Raw genomic sequence first — 6,386 nt, forward strand, 5'->3', positions numbered from 1 at the left:
TGGTGAAATTTTCATGTTATCGCTATTTTAGTGAAAAAGGCGATTTTTCCCGTTTTCGACATTTTCCCATTTTTTTTTCGCGTGGCACGTCGAAAACCCCAGTTTTTATTTTCAAAACTCATATCTCAACGTATTGAAAACATAGCTTCACCATTTTTTTGATATATTATGTAACATTTTCCGAGGAATCAAGCAAAAATATTTTCAGACATAGGCTCTTTGGTCCCGAGACCTTCAAAACAGCATTTTCAGTTTTCATACGACCTTTTCAAATGTTAAGCTAGATTTTTGAAACTTCTTACTATTTTTCCCAATTAGCCAAACTAATTACTTTTTTTGCGTCTAACACAGCTAAAATCGGATAAAATGGCGCGGAGATAAGATTTTTTGAAAAAAGTGGTTTTTGCGAAAATTGACAAAAAATGTCATTTTTCGGATCACCCTAACAGGACGTAGGTCACCCTAATGGCCAAACAAAAAATATGGGTCTAATTATTTCAGCCAAGGAACCCCCAGACCAATTTTGAACCCGATCGGAGAACTTTTTTTTTCGAATCATGCTGTTTTCGTGGGGAATTGCTGTTTGTTTACACCAGTTAAAAGATACCGTAAATAATGTAAACAAAAATCAGAGAAACAGCTGTCAGCTGTCGCACGGTGAATTTTCCAGAACATCTTAAAGGTAAACAAAATCGGTATGTCTGATATTTGGCTCAGTGCAAGAAGGTCTATTTCCCGACTTTTTGATCGAAATATTTCGGTAGTACGGTAACACAATAAGTTTCTTTGTTCAGTTTGTTATGAAAATACATCAAAATGTTGCCCTGATATAAAATTTGATCAACTTATAAAGTGAAGCATGCAGATAACTTAAACGATACGTGGGGATTCACAAAATATTTTTTTTAAATCGTACTGCCCAATTACACCAATCTGGACATAATGGGCACAATCAGGTTTAGAAAAACAGTTTTTATAACAAGTTTATGAACAACGTATTCGATTTTGTTGAATTTTTATCAAAGTTTTGCGCATTTTCAAAAAAATAGAAGGCGACTTTCTCCAGATTTTCTAGATTCAATTCTTATTTAACACGATATCCACAGCCCAATCGAAAAACTGATTGATCTGACTGATCACGCCTTCCGGCGGACGGGGATGTAAATGTTGGCCCCTGCACGGAGAAAAAAGAGTTCCCAAAATCGTGAACAAGCGTTCATGAAAATGGGAACTACGAACAAAGTGTCCAAATTTCATGGTACGTTTTTCAAAATCTCTTTTTTCTCTGTGTGTCTAACCTAGAGGTTAGGTCGTTAGGTTGGGTCCAGGCCTTGGGTCCTGTCTCGTGAGAGTTGCTGGTAGGCAGTTGAACTCACAATCCAACGGTCGCCAGTTTGAATTCCGGGATTGAAGCTTAGGTGCAAACAAAAGTTTGCCGTTTCAAACCTTCACCTTGCAACGCCAAGGCAAATCTAAAGAGCGCTTGAAAAATATATTGAATTTTATTGATACAATCAATGAAAATAATTGATATGAACAATGAAGTATCTCAGTAGGCGGTGGACATCTTGTAAAATAGTAGTTTATGCAACAAGTTGCAAAAAAGGCCAACATTCCAACATTTTTGCAATTCCGAAAACGCTTTTGAATGGGTTTTTGTCAAACATTCTTGTGTTTAGTAAATTCATCGTTTAAATCAAAACACCCAACTAACATCTTTAAACCAACTAGCCACCACCTAGTTTTTTTAAGGTTTTATGGTAGCATCTTGATTGCTTAATATTGTCGCCGCGGCACTAAACCGAATAGAGCAGGTTTAACTCTCGCGACGATTTTCTGTCAAGCATGTTTAGGTGATTTTGAATCAGTGTGTTTGCTTTTTTGTTTTGACGGCTTTGGATGATGAGACAAACGTGGCTGATCTTTTCTGATCTGTCAAGTAAATTGAATGCTTTAGATTAAATTATTGTTTAAAATCTTGGTTTTTAGTTCTACTACCAATAGAACTGTTTAATTTGGGGTAATTTATAAAGTTCAGTCAGTTTCCAGCTTCAGAAAAAGACGCAGAAGGGAAAAAGTCTTGGTTAAGTTGCTGATTACGGATGGATTTCCGTCTGAATAAAACAAAAATAAGTGGCCTTATTGTCGAGGGACCTCAATTCGGTCCGTTGTGTCCTCTCACGGGAGAGTTTTGCTGATGCGGGATGCTGTGGGTGTCGATTGAATAAACTCTATAGAGTCAAAATGGGAAGACCTAGCCACCAATTTGAAAATCAAAAGCGTCGTAATTGTCCTCTTCAAGCTAGACATCATGAAATGGTCCATCCGGATGATCGAATCCACGCTCACAGAACGATTTCCGGTAGATTTTCGTGATCGATTCCATGCTCCGTGTAAGACGCGGCGCGAGTCTTGTCGCAACTCAACTGGCGACATTTCAGTTTGGTGCCGCGGCGAAATTTTGTTTTGGTTTCGCGTGTGACATTTGAGGTACACTCAGAAAAGAAACAACAGAAAATTGCTTCACGAGATGAAAAACACTCGCGCTGTTATTTCGATTAATTTCAAAAACCACAATAGTTTTATTAAGACATTCACCGCAACCAATAAGCAAGAGCTGATTAATAGCGGGAGTTTTTTTTTTTGAAAAGGTCCAAGAAACCAAATTTACAGTTTTTGTTTTTTGGATGTTTTTGAAACCGCCTTGAGTCAGGGGTATTAAAAAACACCCAAAAACCAAAAAACCGAAAATTTCGTTTAGTGGATCTTTTTTTTTAACTCCAGATATGTTCTAAACAGAGTTTTATACCTTGGCCGCCATCTTGGTAGAAAAAAAGAGAACTGAGAAATTTGATTTAAATTTGACGAAAACATTCATCTATGCTAAATTTCTGATATAATTAAAATAGCGATAGATGTTTATAAATAATTTGAACATTTTTTCAAAGAATTGCAATTAAAATATTTTTTAACATTAAAAATTATGATTACAATAATGTTTTTTTATGAAGCGAGTTGTTTTTTTTTGGCTCTATCTCTCCTACATTTGTAAATAAAATTTCAACCGCAGCTGAATTTGGGCCACCTATTGCGAGAAATAAGCTTCTAATTATTTTGATTACCTCCAATATCTATTATTTATTATCGCCATCTTTGCGAACCATCTTCATTTTATCATTTGGCAAGACAAAGACTTATTTTTTGCCTTTTTGGCATAAGACGTTTGAAGATGTATGAAATGTCATGTTTCCTTAACTGCTGACTAGGTTTTAACAAAGGTTTTATCAAGGCTTTGAGAATGTTGTTAGGATTCAGTTGTAAAGCCTTGAACTCCCATGTAGGTTTTTTTTAAATAGGCCGTGACTACCTTTTGCGGAGGTCCTTTGAGTTTTACCAGAGGTTTATCGGGGTTCTGGGGGGCTGCTACGACTTAGTAGTTTTGATGTGGGTTTTGGCTGATAGGTATTATAGCGGTTGTGACAGCTTTGATAAAGCCTGAAATGTTACTTGGGCGATATTGAAAAGTGTTTCTTTCCGATACAAGTGTTGAAAAGTTCAACTTTTCAGCACCTATTTCAGTGCTGAAAAGTAGGACTTTTCAGCACTGATTTTAAAAGATATTGATTTTCAAATCAGTTACTTTTGGTAGTTATAAGACCGTTCCAGAAGGACAGGAATGTGTCTTATAACTACTAGGACCAAAACACGTAATTCTACGCTAATGCTAGTGATTCTAGAACTTTAGTGAATGCTTTCTCCTTAATTTTTATTTACAGAAAAGCTGGTTATGTTCTAACATCAGAACTTAATTCATTGTTGTTCAGCCTACTCCATAAACCAGGGTCAATATTGCACTAGTCTTTGCCAACGGCCAGCTTTGTCACACCGCAGCTTTACAAAGGCTTAAATTCGCAATAAAACAAGCGGCATCATTGCCATAAGACCTCCCTCCTGCAATCCCACCCCCTTCAGCAACCGCCGTTTTAGGCCTTTGAAAAACCACAACATTGGAGGGTGAATAGTGTAGTTCGCACCTGCAGTGCCACAGCCAGCTCACCACCGACCGGCATCAATGCGGCAGCAGGTCAGCGGACGTGTTATTATCTCCAAAGTACAATGTTCCCCACCCGAAAACCCGGGATGTGTTGTTGTCATGTGTACTTTTACTGTGTGATGCTGGCAGGGTATCATAACATGATGCCACCCACCCTGTGGCGATCTAAAAACAAATTGTGGTCCCCAAAATGACACGTTTCTGGCATGGAACAACCCTGTGGGATATAAGATTGCGCTATCCCTGTACCGGTGCTACTGTCAATGCTGAGTGACGCATGTGACGTTCGCAGTCAAGCTGTGGGCCCGCCACATTGTGGTGTGTGTGTGACACAAGCTGGCTCGTCCTCTTTCATCTGTCAACCGCCTGAGTGAACGGTCGTGTAAGCGGGGGCTTCTCGTCGGAGCGGAACGCACAAATGGCGATCCTGCCAGGTTTCCACTGATTTTTTTCAGTTGGAAGTAAATTTTCTTAGCAAACCTTTCTGCCCTACGAGACGCCCCCAACAACGGTAAAATAGTGTTTTAAAAGTTTTTGTTGACGAGAGGTGAAAGTGAGAATGGTGAGTAGAGTGATAACGGAGCATTTTGGAACCGCAAAATAGAACGTGATAAAACGGACCTCTGGTGAGATGCCAGAGGTGGACACTCCTTGAGTGTGCATTCCGAAAGGGAATGCCGTCAAGGAGGAAACTGTTCCGAGATGAAACGGACCCCTGGTGAGACGCCAGGGGTGGACACTCCTTGAGTGTGCATTCCGGAAGGGAATGCCGTCAAGGAGGAAACTGTTCCGGTGTTTAACGGACCTCTGGTGAGACGCCAGGGGTGGACACTCCTTGAGTGTGCATTCCGGTAGGGAATGCCGTCAAGGAGGAAACAGTTCCGAGATAAAACGGACCCCTGGTGAGACGCCAGGGGTAGACACTCCTTGAGTGTGCATTCCGGACGGGAATGCCGTCAAGGAGGAAACTGTTCCGGTGTTTAACGGACCTCTGGTGAGACGCCAGAGGTGGACACTCCTTGAGTGTGCATTCCGGTAGGGAATGCCGTCAAGGAGGAAACAGTTCCGAGATAAAACGGACCCCTGGTGAGACGCCAGGGGTGGACACTCCTTGAGTGTGCATTCCGGAAGGGAATGCCGTCAAGGAGGAAACTGTTTAACAGACCTCTGGTGAGACGCCAGAGGTGGACACTCCTTGAGTGTGCATTCCGGAAGGGAATGCCGTCAAGGAGGAAACAGTTCCGAGATAAAACGGACCTCTGGTGAGATGCCAGAGGTGGACACTCCTTGAGTGTGCATTCCGGAAGGGAATGCCGTCAAGGAGGAAACAGTTCCGAGATAAAACGGCCCTCTGGTGAAACGCCAGAGATGGACACTCCTTGAGTGTGCAATCCGGAAGGGAATGCCGTCAAGGAGGAAATTGCTCTGGTGGTTAACGAACCCCTGATGAGACGCCAGGTATGGACACTCCTATAGTATGCTTTCCGAAGGAAATGCTTCCAGGAGGAACGGTTCCGTTGTTTAAAAAAGAAACAGTTCCAAGATTAAACGTGTGAGAAGATTCCGGAAGGAAAGCCAACTTGGAGAGAACCGTTTCAAGAAAGGGAGCCAGGAGCAAACCGTCCATAATTTATCAGTCTCTGGTGGGGTGGACCCTTCGTAGCCTGTGAGTGAATTTGAGAAAGTATAGTAAAGGTAAGATCAGGGTTGATCATGCTTTCCTGAAAGTGGCGATCACAAAGTTCAGCTATTGTTAATGGAACGACAAGAAAAATACGAATATAAAAAAATAAGAACATTTCCATTTGACTCGACAAGCTATAATGATCGAGGAAAGAAGATGGTGCGGGAGAGACGCTTAAGTAATCCGCTGGCTAAATACATTCGTTTCAATTCTTCATCCTCGTCGTTTGCGGAATGTTCTATTTCAGATGTCGTTGTCCTGTTTAAGAATACTTGATGTTCGGAACAGTTGAATTTAAAAAAATCGAAACTAGAGAACGTGCAACGGATGCTGGTCTATAACCGAAAACTTTATAAGTAGTTGCTCTTCGTAAAAAAAACCCATCCTACCAGTTCAGCGCTGTACCAACTAAATCCAATCTCAACGAGCTTGCGACAAAGCAAGATCAGCACCATCAGGGCATCGGAATGGGCTGTCATGAGAAGTTTGCCAGGTGCGTCGGGAGCTTGGACTGAAGGTGCTACGGCGCAAGTGATGACAGAAAAGCTTTTGACGAAGATCCCAGTACGAAAGCGAGCGGTCCTTCACAGTTGATGAAAGTGATGCCAAGCTCTGGTCCAGTTGTCCCAACATCGCCCCTGTTAGAAG

This window comes from Culex quinquefasciatus, chromosome 3, assembly GCF_015732765.1.
Source record: "Culex quinquefasciatus strain JHB chromosome 3, VPISU_Cqui_1.0_pri_paternal, whole genome shotgun sequence".
Lineage (NCBI taxonomy): Eukaryota > Metazoa > Arthropoda > Insecta > Diptera > Culicidae > Culex > Culex quinquefasciatus.